At 43.5% G+C, this 27,743-nt stretch overlaps 1 long non-coding RNA gene across 1 annotated transcript in view; it reads left to right on the forward strand.

Moving 5' to 3' along the window:
* The window catches only part of LOC116970768, a 38,919-nt gene extending 17,303 nt beyond the window's left edge, over positions 1–21,616 (forward strand). Inside the window, exon 3 of the long non-coding RNA XR_004411314.1 lies at positions 21,194–21,616. This is a non-coding gene — a long non-coding RNA (uncharacterized LOC116970768). The remainder of the gene's footprint in view (positions 1–21,193) is intronic.
* Positions 21,617–27,743: the final 6,127 nt, after the last annotated feature.

The following is a 27,743-nucleotide window of genomic DNA, read 5'->3' on the forward strand; positions in this document are numbered from 1 at the left end:
ATAGATAATTGTATTCATGTTCTCCGGAGATGCTGCCTGACCCGCTGAGTTACTCCGCACTTTGTGACTTTTATTTTGTAAAGCAGTATCTGCAGTTCCTTGTGGTCCACGATATTTTTCTCTTCTCTCCCGATGAGGATGACTTTCGCTGCAGAGCCGTCGGAAGGAGCACCACCTGCCTCGTGTGCACAGTGCGTCCATTGGCAAACGCGTACCTAGACAAACAAGAAATAACCTACGTTATAGGTTTATGACGCCCTTCATAAGTTCTGGACGAAAAGCGGTGTTTTATATCCAAGAAAATACATTTGAATAACAGACAAAAAATTGCGGCGAATTATGGAGCAGCCCAGACCATCACACAAACCAACCTCCCTTCTATTGACTCAATTTATACCTCACGCTACCTCGGCAAGGCCAGCAGCATAATCAAGGTCCAGTCACACCCTAACCACTCCCTCGTCTTCCGTCTCCCATGAGACAAAAGGTATAGAAGTGTGAAAACGCACATCTCCAGATTCAGGGACAAAATTCTACCCAGGTGTTAGGCAACTGAATCGTCCTATCACAACTGGAGAGCAGTCCTGAACTACTATCTACCTCATTGGTGACGGTGACCCTGGGAACATCTTTGGTTGGACTTTACTGGCTTTACCTAGCACTAAACGCTATTCCCTTATCATGTATCTGTACACTGTGAATGACTCGATTGCAATCATGTATTGTCATTCCCCTGAGTGGTTAGCATGCCACAAAAGCTTTTCACTGTACCTCGGTACATGTGACAATATACTAAACTGAACTGACATTTCTAATGGATAGGAGCATCCTGTTTGGGTGCAGCCTGGGTGCCTTTAAAGTGGTGACAATCACCAGATGGTGCGTTACTGGTGAAACGAGAAGAGAGAATATTGTGCATAAACTGAGGGGAAGCCAAGCATCTTTACAGAGAGAAAAAGCAGGTAAAGGGAAGGATTGACTTTAAATCCTATGAAGGGGGATTTTGATGTTGTTGGAGATTTAAATCTGTAGTTCAAAATATTTCTAGCCCATCACAGTTCCATCCCAAGTGAATCAGGGATGAGAAAACCCTCCAGAGAGACATGAGAACAATTTTCATATCTTATTCATTCACTGAGAATAACTTTAACAGCAGTTGTTGAATTTAACTTGATGTGTACATCTTGAATATCCCTGAAACACTCAATTCCGCACAACATACTCTGCTCCCATTTTACCTGGTGATTGTCAGTTTTTAAGAGATCCAGGCTGTACACAAACAGGCTGCAACTTTCCATTGCAAAATGTCACCGAAACCTGTTATGAGCTTCATGGCCGTGGGACTCACCATCGCACGCTGGGGCTCCGACCTTGTACTTTCAGACCGGGAGCGGGGCCGTAAATCGCCCCGCGCGGCCTAAAATGGCCGTGGGACTTATCATCACCCGCCTGGGGCTTGGACATCGGGAGAGACATGGAGAGCAGGGGAGAGAAAAGACTTTGCCTTCCATCACAGTGGGTTCACTGTGATGGATGTTTGTGTGAACTTAATTGTGTGTATGTCTGTAGGACATTGTCTTTGTTTGTATGGCTGTGGAAACAAAATTTCGTTTGAGTCTCACTGGGACTCAAATGACAATAAATTTGTATTGTATTGAGCATGGAGTCTGCTCATATGATCAACAGTCTAAAGAAGGGCCTCGACCCGAAACATCGCGCATACCTTCTCTCCAGGGATGCTACCTGTCCCGCTGAGTTACTCCAGCATTTTGTGTCTATCTTCGGTTTAAACCAGCATCTGCACTTCCTTCCTATACATGAGCATGGTAACCTTGGATGGAGGTGGAGGAGCAGAGAGAAAAGTCTGGGAGCAATTGAAGCCTCTGAAATATCCCTTGAGAGATTCGGTAAAAGGGTTTCTTCACAAATAATGCGTTGGGCCTTAGGAAACCTTCAGAGAAAGGTTTGAGAAGATTTGTACAAACATGGTGACCTGGTCCACTCAATATAAACGCTTCAGTAACTATCTGTTTACCTTGGCATTTAACTTGGTGGGCTCTACCTCAATGTGTATTGTTCCTGTTCTAGCGTGGAATGGATGACCACAAGAGCCTCTGGCATCAAAGTAGCACAGCAGTAGAGTTGCTGCCTTACAGCGCCATCCTCCCGGATTCGATCCTGACTATGGGTGCTGTCTGTATGGAGTTTGTACATTCTCCTATGACTGCGTGGGTTTACTCCGGATGTTCCGGTTTCCTCCCACACTACAAAGGTGTGCAGGTTTGTGGGCTAATTGGCTTCTGTAAATTATGAAAGGACCCCAGTGTGTTGGATAGTGCTGGTGTATGGGATGACCGCTGGTCGGCGTAGACTTGGTGGACCAAAGGGCCTGTTTCCATACTGTATCTCTGAAATCTAAATAGTAGTTGCCAGTTCTGACTGAGCTGCTGTTGGACATGTCGAATGGTATCATGAAATTCATGCAGATTTCAGGAGACTATACTCTGCACACAGGGTATTTCCTGGACATATTGAACAGCTTTGCTTTGAATACGTTTTGTTGGGGCCTGTGGGTTACTGATAAACGCATCTCTAACTGCCATCAAGGAACCGTTGAGCCTTCTTCTGGAACAACAGTAGTCTTCCTGGTGTCAGTACTCCACAGAATGGTGCATCTGAGCAAGCTCATTTAAGGGGATGACACATCCTTGCGGCCTCCGAGCAGATGACCTACTGCCTGCTGGGCCTGAAGACAAGCATGGCCAATGTCTTGTGAAAGTCTTGACAGCCTCAACTTCAGCACCTCGGGATTGACACAAAGGAGGACGGCTACTCATAAACCCATCTGGTGGGTGCAGGAGCTTTATTTACAAGCTGCATCCACTTTGCCATCAAGAGGTCAGTCAGAATGAACAAGCTCTCAGATTCCTGTAGATGAAGTCTCTACCCCAGCTTCAAGCCATGTGTCAGACTGGATTTATGAGGCTATCGAAGCATCCCCAGTGTACCCAATATCAGAATGGCTTCATTCTATCACTTGTGCACCACAAGAAGACCATTCTCCAATTGTGGTCAAGATATCTGTCAATTGTCACAATTCATTCATCATGTGACACTCTACCTTCCTTAGTATTATCACTCATCCAATCAGCCTTAGATTGCTGGATAAAGAGCCTGGGATCTCTCGATGAGATCGCCAGTGGTTGAGCTCCATCCGGCGCGGCCTTGTTGGCTTCGGCAGCCGCGGTCTCCATTAAGGGAAGCGGCCGTTCCAGGTGTCCCATGCTGCTGAGAGGATTCTCCCTACGCCGGAGCACCATCATCCGGCGAGAACGGCCTGGAACATCGGGCCTCAGTAAAGGCAACTGCGGAGGCCTCAATAGGCCCGACTATGGGTGGACATGGGATGGGGACTGGACATTGTGCCTTCCCTCATAATGGGAACCATTGTGGGGGGATGTTTTTATGTTTAAATTTCTTTATTACTGTTATGTCTGTATCCTTTATGTGCTGCATTGGCAAGAAGCATTTCACTACACCTAGGTGTATGTGACCAATTAAATAACCTTTGAACCTTTGAATAAAGATATGCACATCGTGCTGGAGTAAATCATCGGTTCAGGCAACTTCTCTGGAGAAAAAGGATGCGTGACATTTCGGGTCAGGACCCTTCAGACTGAAAGTAGAGGGTGATGGTGGGGTGGGGGGGGCGGGGGGGTGGAGTGAGGTGTAGAGCTGGAGGCGAGACAAAACTAGGCCCAATCAGGGCCAGCTACAAGTGGCCTCAGGCAGGGTGGTGCCTGGTAGGTCCATTGTTGGCTAGGGAAGGTGTGATCTCAAGAGAAACAATGTGGATAACTGTGCGACAGGTTGTATCTCTGGAGAGAAGGAATGGGTAACATTTCGGGTCGAGACTCTTCTTCAGTCTCGACCCAAAATGCCACCCATTCCTTCCCTCCAGAAATGCTGCCTGTCCTGCTGAGTTACTCCAGCATTTTGTGTTTACCTTTGATTTAACCCAGCATCTGCATTTCTTTCCTACACATTTTGTCTGCTCCACTATGAAATCTCCTCAAGGTACGTCTACTTTGAAGAAGTTCTCCGATGAGAGTTCAGCAACATCCTCTCTCACTGCTCCCCCTCTGCGATTCTTCCTTCCCAACGACTCTACGACCACGTCTTAAACCTGAGCCTGAAGAAGGGTCTCTACCCCAAGCATCACCCATTCCTTCTTTCCAGAGATGTTGCCTGTCCCGCTGAGTTACTCTAGCATTTTGTGTCTTTCCTGGAGAACTGTGGAACTGGTAAAGGGCCTGTCTCACTAGCATGCGATTGCATGCGTCAAGCGCGACCAAACGTGGTGGCTTGAGGCGTACGGCCTCGCGGGGCTTGTCCCACTTCCAAGCGCGGAGCCGTCTGGAGTTGTGCGGGGCTGGTCCCGACATCATATTCACCAATCAGCTGGGCAGGAGGTGGGCCGACTGAATTTGGACGTCGCACGGCGTTGGGCGTTTACCTCATCGCGCAAAGGCACGCCGGGCGGTGACATCATCGCGCAATGCCACACGCTAGGCTGACAGCATCAAGACGCTGCGTACGGCATTGAGGCTGCGTGCGGCGTCAAGACGGTGCGTACGGCATCGAGACGGTGCGTACGGCCGTCGAGGCGCTGCGTACGGCCTCAATGCGGCTGCAGGCCGACAGGCTGTTGCCGCGCGGAATTTTTGGAGAGTGTCAGGTTTTCAGAGCCCCGCGCGATGTCGGGACCAGCACCGCACAACTCCATACAGCTCCGGCGATCGAAGTGGGACCGGCCCCGCGAGGCCGTACTGCACAAGCAACCACGTTAGGTCGCGCTAGCCGCATGCAGTCGCATGCTCGTGGGACAGGCCCTTAAAACCACTGTTGGGGAGGAACGGGGAAAGGAGGGAGAGGAGTGTGAGATGCAATTCGTTAAAATGAGAGATTTCAATGTTCATACCATTAGATTGTAAGCTAGCCAAGAGAAATATGAGGCACTGTTCCTATAATGTGCACGTGGTCTCACTCTTGCAGTGGAGGAGGCCCAGCACAGAAAGGTCAGACTAACCCCTGCTACTCTGACCCAGTGCTGTCACCAGGACAACGAGCCTTGAGTTAACCCTCTGTTATTTTTTTTAAACTTGGGACAAAGGGTAGAAGATGGCGTCTAAAACACGGCGACTCAGTGTGAACTACTATCTTACACTCTTATACTTAGTATCAAATATCAACTATATCGTAGTTACTATGTCATGGGATTTTCACTGAACTGTGTGCAAAAAAAAGAATCTCACTGTACTTAGGTGCACATGACAATAAAGTACCATTAACCATTGGACTAACAAGAAAATTCCTCTGGAAATTTCCAAGAATTGATGAGACTTAATGGTACACATAAATAGCCTGCAAACATCTGGATGTCTGTGTTTTTTTGGCTCCAGTCGCTGTTGATGCTTCTGAAAACTATGCAACACTACCATGATTAATGGTCGCAGGTGCGAAAAACAGGAGTCTTGGAAAATGAAAGTGAGTCACAAAACCTGTACAAACAAGAACAAACAAGAAAAACAAGTCAGAGGGAATCAGAGTATGGATGTCTTCACCTACTAGGAAATAGTACTACGTAGCCAACTCCCCACTGAGGTGACTTTCTCGACCTCAGTGGCATGCATTCGTTAGAATTGACCCAGGTCACGGGTACTAATACAGACATTCCTCTTGAACACTAAATACTTCTTAGTCTTCTAGAATTTAAAAAAAAATACAGTCAGAATAATTACTAAATGAATAGTACAAAATTTACTATAAATAAATAGTACTAAAATTACTAAATAATAAATGATAAAAATGTTGAGATTTCTATTCTATCAAAGAACTGATTCAAATGAATGATTTCCCTTCTAGACAATTACAAGCTCCCTTGTGGCTTTGGTTTCATGGTCCTTCCTTTCAAAAGCTCCTTGCCTCAGCCCAGACTTTGGATTGAGACCGGTTGTAGTACCTTTTTTCCTACTTCATACTGATCGGCTGCAATAAATGCATCTTTTAGTCCACGAGTTATTCACCATTATTTTATCTGGACATTTTAAACTTGATTTCAAATGGAAATCTCTTATTCACCACTGGTTGCTCAATTTCCTTCTGTCTCACTCTGTTACCTCACAATTTTATCTTCTCCAATTCACATACATTCTCAAAACTTAATGTTCCTTGTAGTCTTATTTTCACTTGTAACTGAAAACATTCTCTGGTATTGAGCTGTTTATTGGCACTGTTTACTCTGGCAAGTTCTATGGTGGCACAGTGGTGCCACAATTAGTGCTGCCACATTACGGGTCCTGACATTGGGTACAGTTTATGTGGAGGTTGCTGGTGACCAGATGGATTACAGTCCAAGTGCTCAGATTTCTTCCGGGTTCCAAAGATTTACTGGTAGTTCATTTTTTTTAGTTTAGTTTAGAGATAGAGCGCAGAAACAGGCCCCATAGCCCACTGAGTCCACGCCGACCAGCGATCCCTGCACATTTACACTCCCCTACACACACTAGTGACAATTTCTTCACGCTTATACCAATCCAATGAACCTACAAACCCATTAAGTCTTTGGAGTGTGGGAGGAAACCGAAGATCTTGTAAATTGCCACTTGGTGTTGGTTAGTGGCATAAAGAACCAAAGGGAAGTTGGTGGGCATGTGAAAGAAAAAGTCGCAGGGAGTAAATGAAGAGAAAGGGAATGAGGTGCATGGCGTTGCCCAACTAAGATGTAGCATGTACCCGATGGACCAAAGGGCCCCATTCTAGTTTAGGTTAGAGATACAGCGTGGTAACAGGCCATTCGGCCCACCGAGACCGCACCGACCTCTGATCCCCGCACATTAACACTATGGTACACACATTAGGGACAATTTTTACACTTATACTAAGCCAATTAACCTACAAACCTATACATCTTTGGAGTGTGGGAGGAAACTGAAGATCTTGGAGAAAACCCACGCAGTCATGGGGAGAACGTACAAACTCCATACACATAGCACCCTTGTTTGGGATCGAAACCGGGTCTCTGGAGCTGTAAGGCAGCAATCCTACTGTTGCACCACCGTGCCGCCCTACCTGTGCCACCATGCCACCCGTGACACCTTGTGGCATAGTGTGCAAGATTTCAAACAATATAATTGTGCTGCATTTTTGCTATTGTAGTACATCATAGTTACATTAACACCCAAAATGACAGCTGCAGTTTAGATTCTACCAGGCAGTAATGTTTACCTAGCATTGGCTGCTGCTTCTCTGAACACTAACATCCTACCAAGAGGTTTGTGCTTCCGTGGATGTTCTTGGAAGTTGTTGCATTTGTCAGTGTTTAAACTAAACTCAGAAAATTAAAAAAAAGAAATTCTTGGGATTAAACCACAAATCAGATGCAACGTTTCTAGGCTGGAGAAGAAATATGGCACCACCCCCCCCCCCCCCCCCCCCCCCCCCCCCCCCGCTGCAATCAGTCTGAAGAAGGGTCCTCATCCGAAACGCTGCCGATGCATGTTCTCCTGAGATGCTGCCTGACCCGCTGACCTTGTGTCTTCTCTTTTGTAAACCAGCAACTGCAGTTTCTTGTTTCTACATTCTACGATTGGTGTTTACTGTTAATAAACTTAAATTGTCTTGCAAATCTGTTGACTGCGAGAGAACTCTGTGAATTCATCTCAACATCTTTAACCCAACAGTTAGATGTAAAGCCAGCAATTTCACGTATAATTTCAATTGGGTACTATAATATGTAGAGCAGAAACTCTGTTTGCACAAGTGAATGTCATTTCTGTTGCGCTACAGGAACTGAAGCACCAAGAAAGTCTACACCATTAATATTTACCGCAAACGAAGGCCGTGAAATCTTGTAAGCATAATAATCATCCTGGGTATTAGAGGGAACCCCGAGGCACCTTTTAAACCTCAATTTAACATCACCCAGGAGGTATTGCTGCTTAGGGAGGCCCGAGAGACTCTACAATAATGATAAGATCGCTGTGTAAAACCAGAGTGAAGGCCTGACCTCATCTCAGAGGGGAATGATGTGTTACTGTTAGAAGAAATAGCATCTGGATATAGTGATGAATGAAGTACCAATGAACCAGGTATATGAGAACAGCTGGAAAAGAAAGATGGCACAAATGCCTACCTGCAACGCTGTCTTCTGGGTGGGAGCCTTGTTCACAAGTTCACATGTTATAGGAATAGAATTAGGCCATTTGGCCCATGGGAGTCCACTGCGCCATTTAATCATGGCTGATCTATGCCTCCTAATCCCATTTTCCTGCCTTCTCCCCATAACCCTTGACACCCATTCTAATCAAGAATGTGTCTGTTAATTCGCAAGGATATGTGGTTTTGGCTCAACTGAAGCCCTTGCTCGATACAGCACTGCAATGTAAACTGGTGTTAAATGCATCTGAAAAATGTTCAATGAATTGCATCATATCAAATGAAACCTTAGTCACAGTAATGTGCTAGAATCTCAGTTCTGCATGTGCCAGATAATTTAAATGGATTTTTCCGATTTAAAACTTTAAGCAATTTGGATATAGATACCAAAAACTCAAGTAACTCAGCGGGTCAGAAAGCATTTCTGGAGAAAAGGAATAGGTGACGTTTCGGGTCGAGACCCTTCTTCAGACTGAGAGTCTGGGGAAAGGGAAACAAGGGATATAGATGGTGATGGTGCAAATAAGTTGGAACAGGCTACCTGGATTTTAATAATTATCAGTGTCATATTGATGAGAAAATACAAAGTTATTTCAGAAGCTGACTCATAAATGAATATATAAGTCTACAGCGTGCAGAGATAAAATATAAGTATTTTTCTCATTGGTATACGATATATTATTTTGTGCGGGATCAATGAATTAGCTACAAGGGAAGGTTGGACAAATTTAGGTTGTTCTCGCTAGAATACCAGAGGTTAAGGGGAGATTTGATAAAGATATATAAAATTATGGGTGGCCTAGATAAGGTGGATAATCAGAACCTTTTTCATTGGGAGGAAATGTCAAAGACTGGAGGGCGTTGCCTTAAGGTTAGATGGGTAATATTTAAAGGAGATGTGCGGGGCAAGTTTTTTATACAGAGGATGGTGGGTGCCTTGAACAAACTCCAGGGGTAGTGGTGGAGGCAGGTGCGATAGTGGTATTTAAGAGGGTTTTATGCAGGCACATGGATATGTAGGTAATTAAATGGTAAGGATCACGAGCAGGCAGATGCAACATAGAAACATAGAAAATAGGTGCAGGAGTAGGCCATTCGGCCCTTCGAGTGTGCACCGCCATTCAATATGATCATGGCTGATCATCCAACTCAGTATCCTGTACCAGCTTTCTCTCCATACCCCCTGATCCCTTTAGCCACAAGGGCCACATCTAACTCCCTCTTAAAAATGAACTGACCTCAACTACATTCTGTGGCAGAGAATTCGAGAGATTCACCACTCTCTGTGTGAAAAATGTTTTTCTCATCTCAGTCCTAAAAGATTTCCCCTTTATCCTTAAACTGTGACCCCTTGTTCTGTGCTTCCCCAACATTGGGAACAATCTTCCTGCATCTAGCCTGTCCAACCCCTTAAGAATTTGTAAGTTTCTATAAGATCCCCTCTCAATCTTCTAAATTCTAATGAGTACAAGCCGAGTCTATCCAGTCTTTCTTCATATGAAAGTCCTGACATCCCAGGAATCAGACTGGTGCACCTTCTCTGTACTCTGTACTGAGATCAATATATTTTGGCATCATGTTTGTTACAGACATTGTGGGCCATTCTATGTTCTGTTCTAATGCCCCAATGCCAGGCCTTTTAATATCAGAGGTATCTAAGAAATTAATTAGTGTATTAACTGGTTAGCTTATTTTTGGCCTTGGAGTTTCAATTTCATAATGAAACCACACACAATTAATTTGCACTTGATCACAGCATTGGGATGTGCTTGTGGTAGATTGTTATAGTTAATCCTGTAATTAACTGAAATTTACTTTGATGTATCATTATTAAACACATTGATAACTATAGGAAGGCCTTCTTATTGTAGGAAGGAGCTGCAGATGCTGGTTTACACCAAAGATAGACACAAAATGCTGGAGTAACTCAGCGGGATAGGCAGCATCTCTGGAGAGAAGGAATGGGTGACATTTCGGGTCGAGACCATTCTTCAGACTGATCCTTAGTGCTCGAAGTGGCGGCGCCGGGAACGGCTGCGGCTCGCCTGCAGTCCGTTTGTCTTTTACTTTTTTGTGTTGTATTTTTTTCGTTTTGTCTAGTTACGTTTTTGGTTTTTAGGTCGTGTTTATGTGGGGTGGGGGTGGGGGGGTGAAACGGGGCTTGCTGTCTCTCCCTACGGGGGAATACGACCTTTTTGTCGTATCCCCCTTCTCTGCCTCCGTCTACGCTGAGGCCTAATGGCAGAGCTGGCGACCTCGGGACTCTGGAGGCAGCTGACAGGACTCGCCCTGAGCTCCCGTGAGGGTGGCCCAGCCCGGGGCTGGAACTGCGCTCTCATGAGAGCGGCCTGGCGAGGGGCTGAGAAACTTTCCCGTGAGGGGCTGTGGCCCGTCGGAGTGGCCCAGCCCGAGGGAGAACGGCACTCACGTCGGAGTGGCCCAGCCCGAGTGAGAACGGCACTCACGTCGGAGTGGCCCAGCCCGAGGGAGAACGGCACTCACGTCGGAGTGGCCCAGCCCGAGGGAGAACGGTACTCACGTGAGGGCGATCCGGCTCGGGGCTGGAACGGTGCTCCGGTGGCTGGGACGGCGTTCTGAGGCGGTGACCTGAGTCCTGGGTTGAGCCGCGGGTCAGCGGCTGCGTGTGCTGGACTGGAGGGCGGCAGCTTCGACCACCCCCGGGCCGCGGTGTTTGAACCGGCCCGTTTGCGGGGTTCGGTGAGCCGCGGGACTGTTGGTACCATCGCCCGGTGGGGAATCTCCTCAGCGCAGAGGGAGAAGAGGAGGGAAGAGACAGTAACCCTAAGATTTTTGCCTCCACCACAGTGAGGAGGTGCTTGGAGGATACACTGTGGTGGTGTTAATTTGTGTTTATTGTTGTTTATTATTGTATGATTGTATGTATGACTGCAGGCATGAAATTTCGTTCAGACCGTAAGGTCTGAATGACAATAAAGGTATTCTATTCTATTCTATTCTATTCTATTTAGAGCTGTAAGCTGCAAGGATATAGATTTAGTGCTGAAATTGGGCAATGGGTTGGGTAATTATTTTTCCGATCAACACAGAAACAATGGTCTGGCGGCGGTTGGCGGCGCGACTCACCCGTTGCAGCGGCCCCTACAGCCTGTCTGTCTTTTTTTTTTTTTTTTTTGTCTAGTTAAATGTAGTGTTTGGTGTTTTTTAATACTGGTTTTAAATGTGTATATGTGGGGGGCGGGGGGGGGGGGGGGCAGAGGGAAACTGTTTAAATCTCTTCCCTGTCTGGGAGACCCGACCTTTTCCCTGTCGGGTCTCCATTGTCGTTGGGGCCTAGCACCGTGGAGCGGCCTTCAACCTGAACGACCCGGGGGCTCGGGAGACTGCGGAGCTGCGGACTACTCACCATCGTGGGGCTGGCCGGCCTCGGAACGTGGAGAGCGGTGGTGACTCGCTGCTGCGACTCGACTCCTGGGGCTCGGAGGCTCCAGCAACGCAGCCGCTGGTCCGGTGGACTGGGACATCGGGAGCTCGCGGGTCCGGGGGGAGAGAGAGACCGCTTCCCGGAGCTCCCGCAACGCGACTTCTCCAGCCCGTGTCGCGGGGTTGGAACGACCCGGAGCGGGGTCATACATCGCCCGGCACGGCTTCATGGCCGTGGGACATGCCAGCGCCCGCCGGGGGCTCCAATTTCGAGACTTTTAGACCGGGAGCGGGGCAGTAAATCGCCCGGCACGGCCTAAAATGGCCGTGGGACTTATCATCGCCCGCCTGGGGCTTGGACATCGGGAGAGACATGGAGAACAGGGGAGAGAAAAGACTTTGCCTTCCATCACAGTGGGTTCACTGTGATGGATGTTTGTGTGAATTAAATTGTGTCTATGTCTAGGAATTGTCTTTGTTTGTATGGCTGTGGAAACAGAATTTCGTTTGAGCCTCACTGAGGCTCAAATGACAATAAAATTGTATTGTATTGAATGTCCTCCAGGATTGTAAAGTTTCTACCCTTCTAGGTTTCTGTCTGGAAGACGAATACATTACACTAATGTTGCAGTACCAATAAACATTTAGTTTCACAGAAAAAAATTAAAAATTATCAAATTACTGTTTCTGTAAAACACTGGGATTCTTTCTATTATGTCATGATGAGGAGTAAAGCATCAGAATTGCCACGATTCTGTGAACTTCCGTCTGGTCTAAAAGCATGTGTTTGTAATTCTCAACATACAATAGAGTTTATTTCTTGCAATCAAAGGTCAGCCGTGGTGACACAATGCAGATCTGAAGCAGTCTCCGATATCTCCCGCTTTTAATATCCTATTCTGAGCAACACCTTGCGCCCGGTTCCATTAACTAACATTAGCAAGAGGATAAGCCTGTGGACAGACAGGGCGGCGCCTGAGCACGGCTGGGGTTGGGTGTCCAAGAACACACGAGGTAATTCCGTGTTGGTCTCCAACTAGTCAGTTTTGCAAAGCACTCGCGACACCGCGAGACGGCTGCTGGAAACCCAATCTCTCTCAATAATGTAGCATTTGAGAAAAACATGTCAGCGGAGACTTGCAGAGATGTTCAAACGGGGATAGTTGAAGGGTATTACACATTTTAGTGGGGAATAGAAGAGTCCCTGGAGAGGAGTAAAAGGGAGGTCTCATTTTCCGGAATGATGTAGCTGTACACCCTCCAGAGGTCTCACATTGTTGTTATCTTCACAAACTTGTCAAAAATGATACAGAAATTAGAGGTTTAAAAGTCTCATGAGACAACATTAATTAGCCGTCTCCCGTTGCATTTCGTCGTGTTTGAAACGTTGCAAATAAATACTCCTTATTTGATAATGCAGAATATTGTCATTTATATCTGGACCAGGATGCAAAATGTTGTAGGACATTTAGATGATTGGTTTGTATAAATAGATGGTAGATTTATCAGTAAAAATGATTTTTTGATCATTTTGATTAATTCTATAATTACATTATATAATTAAATTCTATAATTACATTTTAAGCTGAATACAATACGAAAGCATCCACAAAGACTCCTCACACCCTTGTAATGGACTGTTCGAACTCCTACCTTCCGGCAGACGTTACAAGGCCTTCTACACCCGCACCTCCACTCAGGAACAGCTTCATCCCCAGAGCTATAGCTGCTCTGAACCGGCCCTGCTGAGTGCCCCCCATCCCCATGCACTGTCTCCCTCAGATGGTCACGTCGCACATCGACCCGGCACAGACACATTTGCACTTTAGACTGTTTAACTGTTTTATTCTTCTTTATATAAATCCTGTTTCTCGGGGTATCTAAATCTAAATTTTATTAGTTGTTTAAGTTATGACATCGGATGGAAGCTGCATATGTGCAATGACAATAAAATATATTATCATTCTTATTATTATTAAAATAGCTGGTGTAACAGCAGGTCAAGCAGCAGATAGACACAAAAAGCTGGTGTAGCCCAGCGGGACAGGCAGCATCTCTGGAGAGAAGGAATGGTGACGTTTCGTGTCCAGACCCTTCTGCAGACTGGTTAGGGATAAAGGAAATGAGTGATATAGACGGTGATGTGGAGACATCTCAGAAGGAAATGGCTAGTGACCTTTTGGATAGGGAACCCTTCAGAGTGCAATTTATTGTGAAAAAGTCTTCTATTGACAACATTTATACCTCACGCTGCCTCGGCAAGACCAGTAGCATAATCAATGACGAGCCACCCTGGCCACTCCCTCTTCTCCCCTCTCCTTTCAGGCAAAAAGGTATAGAAGCGTGAAAAAGCACACCCCAGATTCGGGGACAGTTTCTTCCCAGCTGTTATCATGCAACTGAATCATCCTGCCACAACCAGAGAGCAGTGCTGAACTACTATCTACCTCTTTGATTACCCTTGGACTATCCTTGATCGGACTTTGCTGGCTTTACCTTGCACTAAATGTTATTCCCTTATTGTGTATCTGTACACTGTGACTGGGTCGATTGTAATCATGTATTGTCTTTCTGGTAACTGGTTAGCATGCAACAAAAGATTTTCACTGCACCTTGGTACACGTGACAATAGACTAAACTAACATATACCAATAAAATTGTACACCATGGAAATGTTTCTGAATAAATGCTTGTTAGCTAAATTGTTCATGTTTACATATATCAATGAGACTTTGACCTTGAATGAATGAATAAGCCATTTGAAGAGAAGTATCCAGATGGATATGATATTTTGGGACAAAGTAAAATATACTCAACTGGATCTGAGGAATTTATTTATCACCAAAATAAAGATACACACTGGAGTTATCATATCTTGTCGTTCTTCACCAGTTCAGAGGCATTACCTCAGGATTGAGAATTATTTGCTTCCATTGTGATTTTATAGCTACTGAGGTGGCTTATGAAGCCAGTGTAGGAAGAACAAATTATTCTGCAGGTGGGACAGGAGGCAGCTGACAAGACGGATCAGGAGCCTGTTCCTGCTCTGTACTGTTCAAAGTTCTATGTTCTATATCACCAATATTGTCTCCACAATCATCCAAATTCATCAGAAGGATAGGAGAACAGGCGTTATCAGATTTTAGAGATTTATCATCATATCCCACATGGGCAATCCCCGGGATATGGCAGGGTACTTTTCTAGAGAATTGTTTGTAACCTAAACTGTTCGTAAATTGGAAATGAACAGGAATACGGTGTGTGAGACTGAAACAGATGTACTAGGATAGCAAGCAGATGCAGGAAGAGCTGCTGGCAGTCGGTCTCACTGACTCTGAGTGTAAAAGTGAGTGTGCTCAACACTGCCAGCTCTGCTCAACCCAGCCTCCGATTGGTGCTGCTTATGGGAAGGTGGGTGTTGGAATGTCCCACCAGTCAGAAGATGCCTTACATAAGGTTGCCAACTGTTCCGTATTGGCCGGGACATCCCGTATATTGGGCTAAATTGGTTTATCCCATATGGGACCACCCTTGTCCCGTATTGAACTGCTACTACTCGGGTCGAGGGGACTGTCAGGTTGGAGCACCGCGTCCGGCCCCGCCTCACCTGTCCTGATGTAGTGCAGCCCAAGGTGTGCAGTAGCAACGCCTCGCCCGTGGCCCTGTCGGTCGGCGGCCCGGCCAGCTGTCCGATATTTGGACCTTTGCTTACCGCTGACACCACCACCCCTCCTTCTCATGGCCAATCATCAGTTCATGAGTTGGATGGGGTGCCAGCTGAGGAGTTTTGGGGTGCCAAAACTCCTCAGCTGGCCCGCCGGCTGGGCTTTGTGTGCAGTCCAGCACCGGGGCCAACTCATCATTCACCCAGCCATGGCCGAGTCAGTCAACGAATTGCCGTCGGGAATTTGTCCCTTATTTTGATCTTTTGTCCCTTATTTGGGAGTGAGAAAGTTGGGAATCCTAGCCTCACAGCAGCTGGCCAATCCATCCCTATCCATTGCACAAGCCTCCCAAATGCTCACTCATATATATAATGTGTCCATAAGTCGGACGTTCCTAGCCCTGGTACAATCTGTATTATATAATCATAGAATCATATCCAGAAGGGGACAATCCAGTGCATTAGTGCATCAGAAAATGCCATTCCCTTGCTAACTCCCCATCATTTGGAACTTACTTCCTCTTCAAGTTATTTTTTTAAATTCCTGTTCATAGCTATTATTCATTCCATTCCCACCACCCTTTCAGACAGTGCCTTCCAGACAATAGTGGCTTGCTGCTTACTTTATTTCCGCAAGTGGTTTCTGGTTTCCTTGTCAATTACCTTACATCTGTGTCCCCTGGCTACTGACTCTTCTGTCACTCAGAGCTGTTTCACCGAATTTACAGTATCAGAGCTCAAAGGCATTGAACATCTTTCAAACATCCCCTTAATTTCCTCTGCTCTGGGGTAGAAAACAAAAAAAAAGAATCTAATCTCTCTGTGATAAAGGTGATTTATCTCAAGTGCCATTCTGGTAATGTTCCCCCCTATAGTCCATCTCCAAAGCGAATAATAGTTAATAGCTAAGAGATACTAATAGTAAGGTGTGGCAACCAAAATTAGCTACAAAGCAGGTAGATAATCCTAGACCAGTTCTATCCAGTGTTCCGCAGGTGATAGATAATATTTGGAGCCTTGGGAGCTTTTGTTCCCAATATAGCCAAGTTTTGGAAAGCAAAAATAACCTTACAAAATATTTTAATAATATGCTCATCTAAAAATAATTAATCTAACGTAAATTAATTGAACATGCTTCTATTAATAAAAATAATATTTGAAAAAACCCTAAACACATGATTTCAAGGTCAGCAGGCAGGATCTTGTCGTTCTGCAATCATCTTCTAAACATTATCTCTATCTTCCTCCTCCCCTCCCCTCCTCAACTGGCTGCTCTGCCCATTATCTCCCACCTCATCTCATTGCCACAATTACTCCTGCCTCATCCCCTTCCACTCACTGCTTTATGCTATCTATGTCCCCTCTACATTCACAGTGATGCAGGGGCTCATCATGAAACGCCAGCCATTCTTTCGCCTCCGAAGATGCTGCTTGACCCGCTGTGTTCCTCTAGTATTTTTCCTTTGCTCCAGATTCCAGCATCTTCAGTCCCTTCATCTACATACTTCACTTCCGCTTTATTAATTTGTGTTAAATCCCGATCAGAATGGTGAGTGGTAAAAATCCAACTAACTTAATGATAACAGCTAGACAGTCAATGACTGTAAACCTACATTTACGAGGAGTGTTCACCCGACGCCGGAGTTCCATCTTCCCGGCAAGAGGGCCTGAAAACATCGGACTGGCTGCGGAGGCCACAATTAGGCCCCGACCTTGGGTGATCACAGAGGAAGAGGACTTAACTTTTTGATGCCTTTCCCCACAGTGGAAAATGTTGATACTGTTGTGGGGGGACGTTCATGTTAAATTCTATAATGTGTTGTGTCATTTTACTTTTAATTTTTCTATGGATGCACGGAAACTTAATTATTTCTTTTATGCAAAGCACTTTGGTTTCAACGGGAGTTGATTTAAACGTGTTATATAAATAAAATGTACTTACTTACTTACTTACTAAAACAGCCCTCCTGAAAGTAATAGCGTATTCATAGATAACTCATTATCACATGTGTAGGAAGGAACTGCAGGTACTGGTTTAAACCGAAGATAGACACAAAAAGCTGAAGTAACTCAGCGGGTCAGACAGCATCTCTGGAGAAAAGGTAAAGGTGACGTTTCGGGTCGAGACTCTTCTTCAGACTGAAGAAGGGCCTCGACCTGAAACGTCACCCATTCCTATTCTCCAGAGATGCTGTCTGACCCGTTGAGTTACTCAAGCTTTTTGTGTCTATCTACACATTATCATATACCGTGTTATGATATAGTGTTGGTTTCCAGAATGTTTGTACTTCAATGTACTGTATAGTATACATAGTTGCACATAATTGTTTGACCACTCTCCTGTATTATGGGAGTGCCAATAATTCTGATAAAATTAAACAGCAAAGGAAGAGTTGGAAAATATGAATTGAAGAGCTGCCCTGCTCTCCTCTCTCTTTAAAGAAAACAAACTGATTTGAATTTTATCCTGATATTAAAATAGACAAATGAAGCAACAAATAATTGTTCACATGTATGTGTAAAAAGTTGTATAATTGCAGAATCATGTTCTTTCCTCCTTTGTTCAATCAACTTCCTCATACCTGAAAAATGTAGGTTTCAGTAGCACCAATGGATGCAAGTACCAAATTGCTAATCTCTCTTTAATTATATATATATTTTTAAATCAGCATCATCAGGTACAGCTTTCAAAATGAAAAGCACATTCTTTAGCTTGTTCTTTATTTCTTTATTGTTGCTTTGCTGGTACTTACTGAGATTATCCATCCTGAACAGACCTTGAGAAGATGGTAACGCAGCATCTTCTTGAAGCACTGCAGTCTTCTTGTGGTGAAGGTGCTCCCATCGTGGTATTAAGAAAAACGTTGTGCCTCTCAGTGATGGGATATGCACATTTACTGTTTCCTTGATATAGAACAGAGTATTCCTTATGGGCATGTCCCACTTAGGTGATTTTTTAGGCGACTGCAGGCGACTAGGCTGTCACCACATGGTCGCCGGTGGGCGCCGCTGTGACGCCTGTATGGTCATGAGTAGTCTCCACAGTCGTCCAAAGAGTCATAGCGTCTTTCTGGTCTCCGCTGGATTTGCAACATGTTGAACATTTTCGGCGACAGTGGCGACCGTGGGGTTTGATGCCAATGAGCGTACCTTGACGTAGGTGCTGTCATAGGTTGTCGCCAGGTTAACGTAGGTTGTTGCCAGGATGTCGTAGGTTGTCGCCAGGTGACGTAGGTTGTCGCCGGTGCTGACTTCGGTGAATTCCATTGTTGTATTCGCCGGCAGTCGCCTAAAAGATCGCCTAAGGTTGTCGTTATTTTGCGACTTGCTACGACTATGGCAGTCGTCTTAACATCGCCTGAGTGGGACAGGCCCATAACTGTAGATTTTGACTTTATTGAAAAGTAGATGATATTGTATTGAAATGTTACTGTTCAAATTAAATTAAACATAAAAGAGCCCGTTTCCACACTGCATCTTTAAAAAAAATGCCTGTTCTACCCTAACAAGTAAACGGATCTGAACAACATAGTCCTTAAAAAAAATTCTTCATGTTGTTCTTATTTTCTCATATTCTACTTATATTGGAAAAACAATTTATGAAGTTAAAAACAAGTTATTATGATGTTTTTTGTTCTCTGTTCTTCCTTTCTAACCACTATTCCATGCCTTGATTTTATCTCTACAATCAGTATCAAGCAACAGATTCAACATATGCTCAACATATGTTGCAGCCACTGTTTTGACATCGCACGGCTGTTCCTGTTGAGCATTCCCCATCGTTTTTAAATTGAACTTTATTTTACAGATGTAGCAGCTCCATTTGATGCACAAATATTGAAAACAGCTTTAAAAACAAGAAAACTATATTGAAAGGAAAATTATTAGAAAGTGAAGAAATATTATGAGAGAATTTAATAAATTCTAACAGATGCAAATAATATATAAATTATCAAAACTGTGGCACAAATTAATATATTAATTTGAAGACCATGTGACAATTCTGGATGGTGAATGTTTGTGAAATTGGTTCAGTGCTTCTGCACAAGACCGTTCTTACAAAATAAATTCTTTTTTTTATTATCTATTTATTTATTTATTTATTTATTTATAATATTTTTATTAGAAGCAAGTACATAATAAGAACATTTCATGTATCTCAGTCATACATTGATAATATTATCAATTATTTAATGACTGCATCTATTTTTTTTATAGATTGAAAATAATAAAGAGAGAGAAAAAAAAAGCATGATAAAGAAGAATGGAATAATTCACTAATAATACGACATTGCAGATAGGTTCGAAAATTATTAAGTATAACTTTTCATCTAATCCTGAGTTCGAGCTTCAGTCAGTTTTCTGTGCCGAGCCATTCTACCCCTTCAAATAGTCAATAAATGGAGACCATATTCTGACAAAAAGCTCTTGTTTGTCCATTAAGACAAGTCTAGTTCTTTCCAAATGTAAGGTCTTCAAATGTAAGGTCCACAAAATAAATTTGTATCTTAGATTTAGCTGTCTCAAGTGGTCAGTTGAAGATAACATGGAGGAACTGGCAAACTCAAGAAACAAACTTCCAACACATTTTTTTAGAGCAGCATGGGAACGTTCACTTCAGCCCACCAAGACCACACTGACCACACCTTTGACACTAGATCTATGTTATCCCACCTTCTCATCCACTCTCTTCACACTAGGGGGAAAACTCACCCAGTCGTAGGGCAACAAAACTTCATACAGACAGCACCTGAGGTTCGGCTCAAACCCGAGTGTTGGCACTGTGAGGCAGCAGCATTTCTAACTGTGCCTCTGTGCTGCATAGACATGTAACTGATTCCATGTTATCATTAAATATGAAACCTGCAGTATGCAGAAATAAAAGCCCACTCCTAACACAGAAGCTAACTTCCTTTTAAAATTTTTTTTTTTAATTTTGGAATTGCAGATATTTAGTTTAAGCATCCAGGGTGAAAAAAGTTTTGAATTTACAGAAGGCTGTCCACTTTGCATCTGTGAAGAGTAACTGGGAAAAGAAATGGGCTAACAGGTAGAATGTTTTTTTTTTACAAATCCGTACTAAAAACCCAGAAACAACAAACCTAATAGACAAATTCAAGTTGATTTATTTAAATATTTTCATTGGCACACCTGTGTACATTCATTGCACCAACATTCCATCTCCAAAGTCATTCACAAGACTTCCTGGCACCGGCTTGCAGCTTGTAGTTTGACACAGAAAAAAGACCAAGCAGGCCTTGCAGATGCATTTCCTCCATTTCATAATAACTCTAATTTGGCAATGGCTGATCTATTTTTCCCTCTCAACTCCATTCCCTTGCCACTACTATATCAGGAAGATTGTTTGTGTCCTCCTTAGTGAAGACAGATCCAAAGTACCTGTTCAACTCATCTGCCATTTCCTTGTTCCCCATAATAAATTCACCTTTTTCGGTCTTCAAGGGTCCAACTTTGGTCTTAACTAATTTTTTCTCTTCACATACAGTACCTAAAGAAGCTTTTACTATCGTGCTTTATATTCTTGGCTAGCTTACCTTCGTACCTCATCTTTTCTCCCCGTATTGTCTTTTTAGTTATCTTCTGTTGCTTTTTGAACATTACTCTAAACATAGGATTGCTCCTTTCCTAACACTGTGAGCAGCTTATGCATTGGCAGCCAGGAGCTCCACCTTTCCCAATTGCAAGAATGGGACCACAACCTCTTGCAAGAGTGAACAGCCTTCAGATCTTTAAATAATATATATTTTAAATTTTGGAATAGCAGACATTTAGTTAAAGCATCAAGGGTGAAAATTGTTTGAATTTACAGAAGACTGTCCACTTTGCAGCTGTGAAGAGTAACCGGGGGGAAAAAATGGACTAACAGGTGGCATGTATTTTTCACTGCAGCCTTCCACCCGGAAGGAAGGAGAAATGAACCAGCCCTAGGAACCTGAATAGCTTGGGCCTATGACCCACTCATGCAGTGGGGATATATGAATGGTGTCCCGTCATTATGCATTCAACAGCCCATACGCAAGAAGAAGAGGCATTCAACAGCTACGTATGTACATAATATCAATATTAACCATTTAGTTTCCATTCCATCTGACCAACCTATGCAAATCTATCTAAAGGTACTAAATGCCTGGTGTTCTGGTAGATTAATATTTGTGGGATATAAGTGCATTGCACACAGTTTAGAACTAAGCTGCTGGTGAGGTAGATATTGGAGTGAATAAGATAGTTTGCAAAAGATGATCTTTCTGCATTTTCTTTGGTGTCATAAGACCTATTTTTTAATTTTTGGTTGCAATACATTTTGAGGTTCAGTGCCGTTTTTTAGCAAATGAATAGGACATAGCTTCATTTTCTTGACATATTTGGTGAAATTGGTCATTGTTTGAAGCTATGCGGCTTGGGCAAGTGGTTAGCTGTGCATGAAAATCTTCCTGTCAGTCCAATTGCTGTCCTGTCAAAGTAATTCATAACATTTTCTGGAAGTGGGCAGCGTTGACGAACATCATTTACTGCTCAGAGCTAATTGCCATTGAGAAAGTGACGATGTCACCTTCTGGAACGAGCAGTTTGCCTTGGTGAAGGTACTGCCACAGAATGCAACTGAATGGGCATTTTGTGGATCTTACTGAATGACGTTGAGAGAATTATATGTGACTTTGAGGGGCACCTTCAGTTGCTGCCTTTGTCCTTCGTGGTGGCAGATATCATGGGTTTAAGAGGTTCTGTCAGTACACTTAGGTAAGTGACTGCAGTACATTTTATGGATGGTAAACTGGTGAAATAATTGCCGCTGTTCATTTCTATAAATGCTAAGGTTACGTGTAGTTCAATGACATCATCAGATTGTTTGTTGTGACAGGAGTGTAACTGAGAAAAGAATACTCCACAATGCATCTTCATTGACTTATCGTCTTTTCAGAGGTTGGGCAGACCCATTAAACTGAAAGTATCCAGACTTGGGCAAGAAACAGCAGAGGAAGGAAACAAAAGTGGATTAAAGCAGTGCAGAAAGATACAAACAAGGAAGTAAAATTGATTGGGCGCAGGCTGAAAGAAAAACAGGGGCACCTGCAGAGTAAACATAAAATAGTAAATGAAGCAAAGAATGAGACAAAAGATTTAAAAAATATATAATCAAAATAATGTTTTATAATAAAAAAGACAATATAAAAGATATACTAAAAATATATAATAGGACAGAAACTTCATGATCAATTAAACCTTTCTGCAGTGAAGAATCCCAAGTAAATAAGCTTTGGCCAAATATTTAGCATCAGATTTTAGCTCTCAGGCCTCATGGTGCAAGCAGCTGCCTAATGTGTCCTAGGTAAATGTTACTTAATTGTTAAAAAAAACAAATATAGTCACATATCTTTGTATTTTCTCCCCCTTCATTTTTTTTCCTACTCCTCCCTGAAAGCCAAAGTTCCTGCAATTTATCCAAAGAAACCGAGAATCTGTTGATTGAGCAATTTTCCATTTTGAGTTGCAGATTGTCTACTGAGAGAATTTCCCAATGAGGGAAGCAGGGAACGTGCCTATTAATTAAATGTGCTTGATGTCACTCATGGCTCAGTTGGTACCAATCTCGCGTCTGTGTCAGAAGGTCGCAGATTCAATCGCCGTCCTAGAGATCTGTGTGTGTAATCTTTGCTGACACTTTAATGCAGTACTGAAAGAGAAATGATAGATCAGTCAGATAACAATGTTGGCAAAAAACAATTAAAGAGTTTAATTATCTTTAATCTAACAGCTCAGACTGCCCTCTTGGAGGAAGCTCAAAGATCCCATGGCACTTTACAAAGAGGCACTGGAAAATACTTACTGGTGTCCTGGTGAACATTTGTCCCTCAACTAATATCATTATAAAGTTTATCTGGTCACTTATCTGTACCTCTTTGCTGTTTATAGAACCTTGCTGTGTGCATATTAACTACCATTTGTGTAACAATGATACACTTCAAAAGTACTTAGTTGGCATACGTTGTGATGTTGAGGCTTTGTAAATGCTAGTTCATGTGTGTTAAACTATTTCTGAAAGCTGCTGATGTTTTCCATTATGAAAAGTAGATAGTTAAGTTTATTTCATTAGCCATCGTGTATTAAGAGAAAAGATATGCATTCATAGTCTGAAGAAGGGTCTCGACCTGAAACGTCACCCATTCCTTCTCTCCAGAGATGTTGCCTGTCCCACTGAGTTACTCCAGCATTTTGTGTCTATCTTCCATTCATATTAAATTTGGCTTTCATTTTAACAGTGAAATTATCTATAGTACTTATCAAAACTCACAGATTTGTTAATTGCTTCATAGCTAAAGACATCCTTTTGGCAATTGCAAATACATTCTGGAGCTAATACTGAGTCATTTAGCATGCTGCCATAGTGTAATCCTACTTCATATACATAGGTACAATTAGGTAGGTATTTATTAGGTAGTTAGATATTATTTCTCTACTAATGTTAATATGATAGGACTTTATAAAGTCAGTTATTTTTATAAAGTAAAACCAGAAAATGCTGGAAATGCTCACACAGCATCTGGAAAGAGAATTAACTAATACTTAAGGAATAAGTTATGGAGAGATTAACTTTGGTTTCTCAACAAATCCACAGACACCTTGGTGCAGTTAGATTCTGGTTACTATTTTGCATTATATTTTTAACAAACCAGTTCCAGCTGACTGATTTTTGCATTGAATTTAATGGAAAATAAACCCTGCTGGAATGTGCTGGAATGCATGTCTCAGTCACTGAGGCCAATATCAACAGCCCCTTCATGAAGGTGAACCCTCCGAAAGTGTCTGGCCCCAATGTATACCTAGCCACATTCTTAAAACCTGTGCAATCAACTGGCTGGAGTTTTTGCAGACCTTCAGCCTCTCGTTACTAAAGTCTAAGGTTCCCACCTGCTTTAAAAGGATATCAATAATACCGGTGTCCAAGAAGAGTAAGGTGGTCTGTCTCAGTGAGTACCGACTGGTGGCACGTACATCCATTGTGATGAAATGCTTTGAGAGATTCGTTATGACACATCCCAACTACTACCTTGGTATGGATCTGGACCCACTACAATTCGACTTCAACCACAATAGATCAACATTGGATGCAATCTCACTGACTATGCACTGGATTATTTGAGCAATAAGTATACCTCATCCTGCTGGTTGTGGCTGTAGCTTGGCACTCAATACCACCTTAAGGACATAAGTGACAGGAGCAGAATTAGGTCATTCGGCCCATCAGGTCTACTCTGCCATTCAATCGTGGCTGATCTATCTTTCCCCACTCTCCTGACTTCTCCCCTTAACCCCTGACACCCTTACTAATCAAGAATCTATCTATCACTGCCTTAAAATTATCCATGGACTTGGCCTCCACATCCTTCCATGGCAAAGAAATTCCACAATCACCACCCTCTGACTAAAGAATCCATTCCAAACCTATCATAAAACTCAGAGCACCTTTGCTCATTGCTATGTAATAGTATACGTGACAATGCTCCTCATCAGTAGACCACAACCACTATGAATTGGTGAGAAACCTATCTCCTCAACAAGCAAAGGAACACCACGAGACTGTGTGCTCAATCCCCTGCTCTACTTTCTCTATACCCATCTATATCTATATTACTAAATCTCTGATCTTGACCGCTTTTGGCCCACTTTGCTGCGATTTCCGACAGAACGCGGCCACCTACGGCCGTCATTTTTTGCCATCTCGCTCAGAGCCCCTCTCCGCCTTACGGGTGCGGAGGATTTTTCCCATCGATGAAAAATCAGAGAGATATTAATGGGGTTTTTTAAATCACCATTCCCTCTGCTGCCCCTGCTGGAGGGAGGGGGAGGGACTATAAAACCAGGAAGTGGTGTGCCTCACTTAGTTTCTGCAAGATGGATGAAGCTAAGGGTCATGTCTCTCTGAGCTCTGAATAACACTGAACAAATGTCTACACAACTATGAGTACCGTTAATGTGGTTTGAAAATGAAAATATGGTTTGTTTGAAGTAAAAAGGCACTGCCTGCAAATAGTTGTTTGGGTGTTTTGGCTTGAAGTTGAAAGGCACTGCTTACTGCAAATGGTGGCTTGGGAGCTTTGGCTTGAAGTTGAAAGGCACTGATTTCTGCAAATGGTGGCTTGGGAGCTTTGGATTGAAGTTGAAAGGCACTACTTACTGCAAATGGTGGCTTGGGTATTTTGACTTGAAGTTGAAAGGCACTTCTTACTGCAAATGGTGGCGGGTGATTTGGCTTGAAGTTGAAAGGCACTTCTTACTGCAAATGGTGGCTTGAGTGCTTTGGCTTGAAGTTGAAAGGCACTACTTACTGCAAATGGTGGCATGAGGTTGAAAGGCACTACTTGCTGCAAATGGTGGCTTGGGTGCTTTGCTTGAAGTTGAAAGGCACTACTTACTGCAAATGATGGCTTGGGTGGTTTGGCTTGAAGTTGAAAGGCACTTCTTACTGCAAATGGTGGCTTGGGTGCTTTGGCTTGAAGTTGAATTGCACTATTTACTGCAAATGGTGGCTTGGGAGCTTTGCTTTAAAGTTGAAAGGCACTACTTACTGCAAATGGTGGCCAGGGAGCTTTGGCCTGAAGTTTAAAAAAATCACCATTCTATCTGCTGCACCTGCTGGAAGGAGGGGGAGGGACTATAAAACCATCAGAGCTCATAGAAATGTGACCCTTGGCTTCATCCATCTTGCAGAGACTGAGTGAGAGTGGTGTGTCTCACTCAGTCTCTGCAAGATGGATGAAGCCAAGGGTCACATTTCTATTAGCTCTGAATAACTGAACAAATGTCTACACATCTGTGAGTACCCTTAATGTGTTTTGAAAATGAAAATATGGTTTGTTTGAAGTAAAAAGGCACTGCATGCAAATGGTTGTTTGGGTGCTTTGATTTAAAGTTGAAAGGCACTCTTACTGCACATGGTGGCTTGGGAGCTTTGGCTTGAAGTTGAAAGGCACTACTTACTGCAAATGGTGGCAGGTGATTTGGCTTGAAGTTGAAAGGCACTAATTACTGCAAATGGTGGTGGGTGATTTGGCTTGAGGTTGAAAGGCACATCTTACTGCAAATGGTGGCTTGGGTGCTTTGGCTTGAAGTTGAAAGGCACTACTTACTGCAAATGGTGGCTTGGGAGCTTTGGTTTAAAGTTGAAAGGCACTACTTACTGCAAATGGTGGCTTGGGAGCTTTGGCTTGAAGTTGAAAGGCACTATTTACTGCACATGGTGACTTGGGTGCTTTGGCTTGAAGTTGAAAGGCACTACTTACTGCAAATGGTGGCTTGGGTGCTTTGGCTTGGAGTTGATAGGCACTACTTACTGCAAATGATGGCTTGTGTGCTTTGGCTTGAAGTTGAATTACACTATTTACTGCAAATGGTGGCTTGGGAGCTTTGGCTTGAAGTTTTAAAAAATCACCATTCTCTCTGCTGCACCTGGAGGGAGGGGGAGGGACTATAAAACCAGGAAGTGGTGTGCCTCACTCAGTCTCTGCAAGATGGATGAAGCCAAGAGTCACGTCTCTATGAGCTCTGAATAACACTGAACAAATATCTACACAACTGTGAGTACCCTTAATGTGGTTTGAAAATGAAAATATGGTTTGTTTGAAGTAAAAGGCACTACCTGCAAATGATTGTTTGGGTGCTTTGGCTTGAAGTTGAAAGGCACTACTTACTGCAAATAGTGGCTTGGGTGCTTTGACTTGAAGTTGAAAGACACTTCTTACTGCAAATGGTGGCTTGAGTGCTTTGGCGTGAAGTTGAAAGTCACTACTTACTGCAAATGGCGGCGTGTGCTTTGGCTTGAAGTTAAAAGATACTACTGCTAATGCATTTACTTCCTGTTTGCTCTGTATATTGATTTAAGATAAAATGCTACCACTTACGGCTGTGATTTTTGGCCATCTTACTCAGTCCCCCCTCCGCTGAGCAGGTGCACAGTATTCTTCCCATCAATGAAAAATAAAAGTGTTATTAGTGTTTTAAAAATTGTTTAGAATCTCTCTCCTGTCACTCACGCCCTGAAAGCCACACCTTTTCCGGTGGAAAGGGGAAGGGTTATAAAACCCAGAAGTGTGGGTGTGACTCAGTCTCTGCATGATGGGGGAGGGAGAGGTCATGACTGTCTGAGCTGTGAATCAACTGAACACACTGAATGTCTACTGAACTGTGAGTTTGGTGTTTTGTGTGGTTTTATGGTGGTTTCACCCTGCATGAAATGGTATGAAGCTGCATTTGAATTTGGTGGCCTTCGACCCTGCTTGAAGTGGAATAAAACTGCATTTGAATTTGGCGGCCTTGCATCCTGCTTGAAGTGGTATGAAACTGCACTGAATTTGGTGGCCTTGCACCCTGCTGAAAGTGGTATGAAACTGCACTTGAATTTGGTGGCCATGCACCCTGCTTGAAATGGTAGGAACATGGATTT

Source organism: Amblyraja radiata, chromosome 1, assembly GCF_010909765.2.
Source record: "Amblyraja radiata isolate CabotCenter1 chromosome 1, sAmbRad1.1.pri, whole genome shotgun sequence".
Taxonomy (NCBI): Eukaryota; Metazoa; Chordata; class Chondrichthyes; order Rajiformes; family Rajidae; genus Amblyraja; species Amblyraja radiata.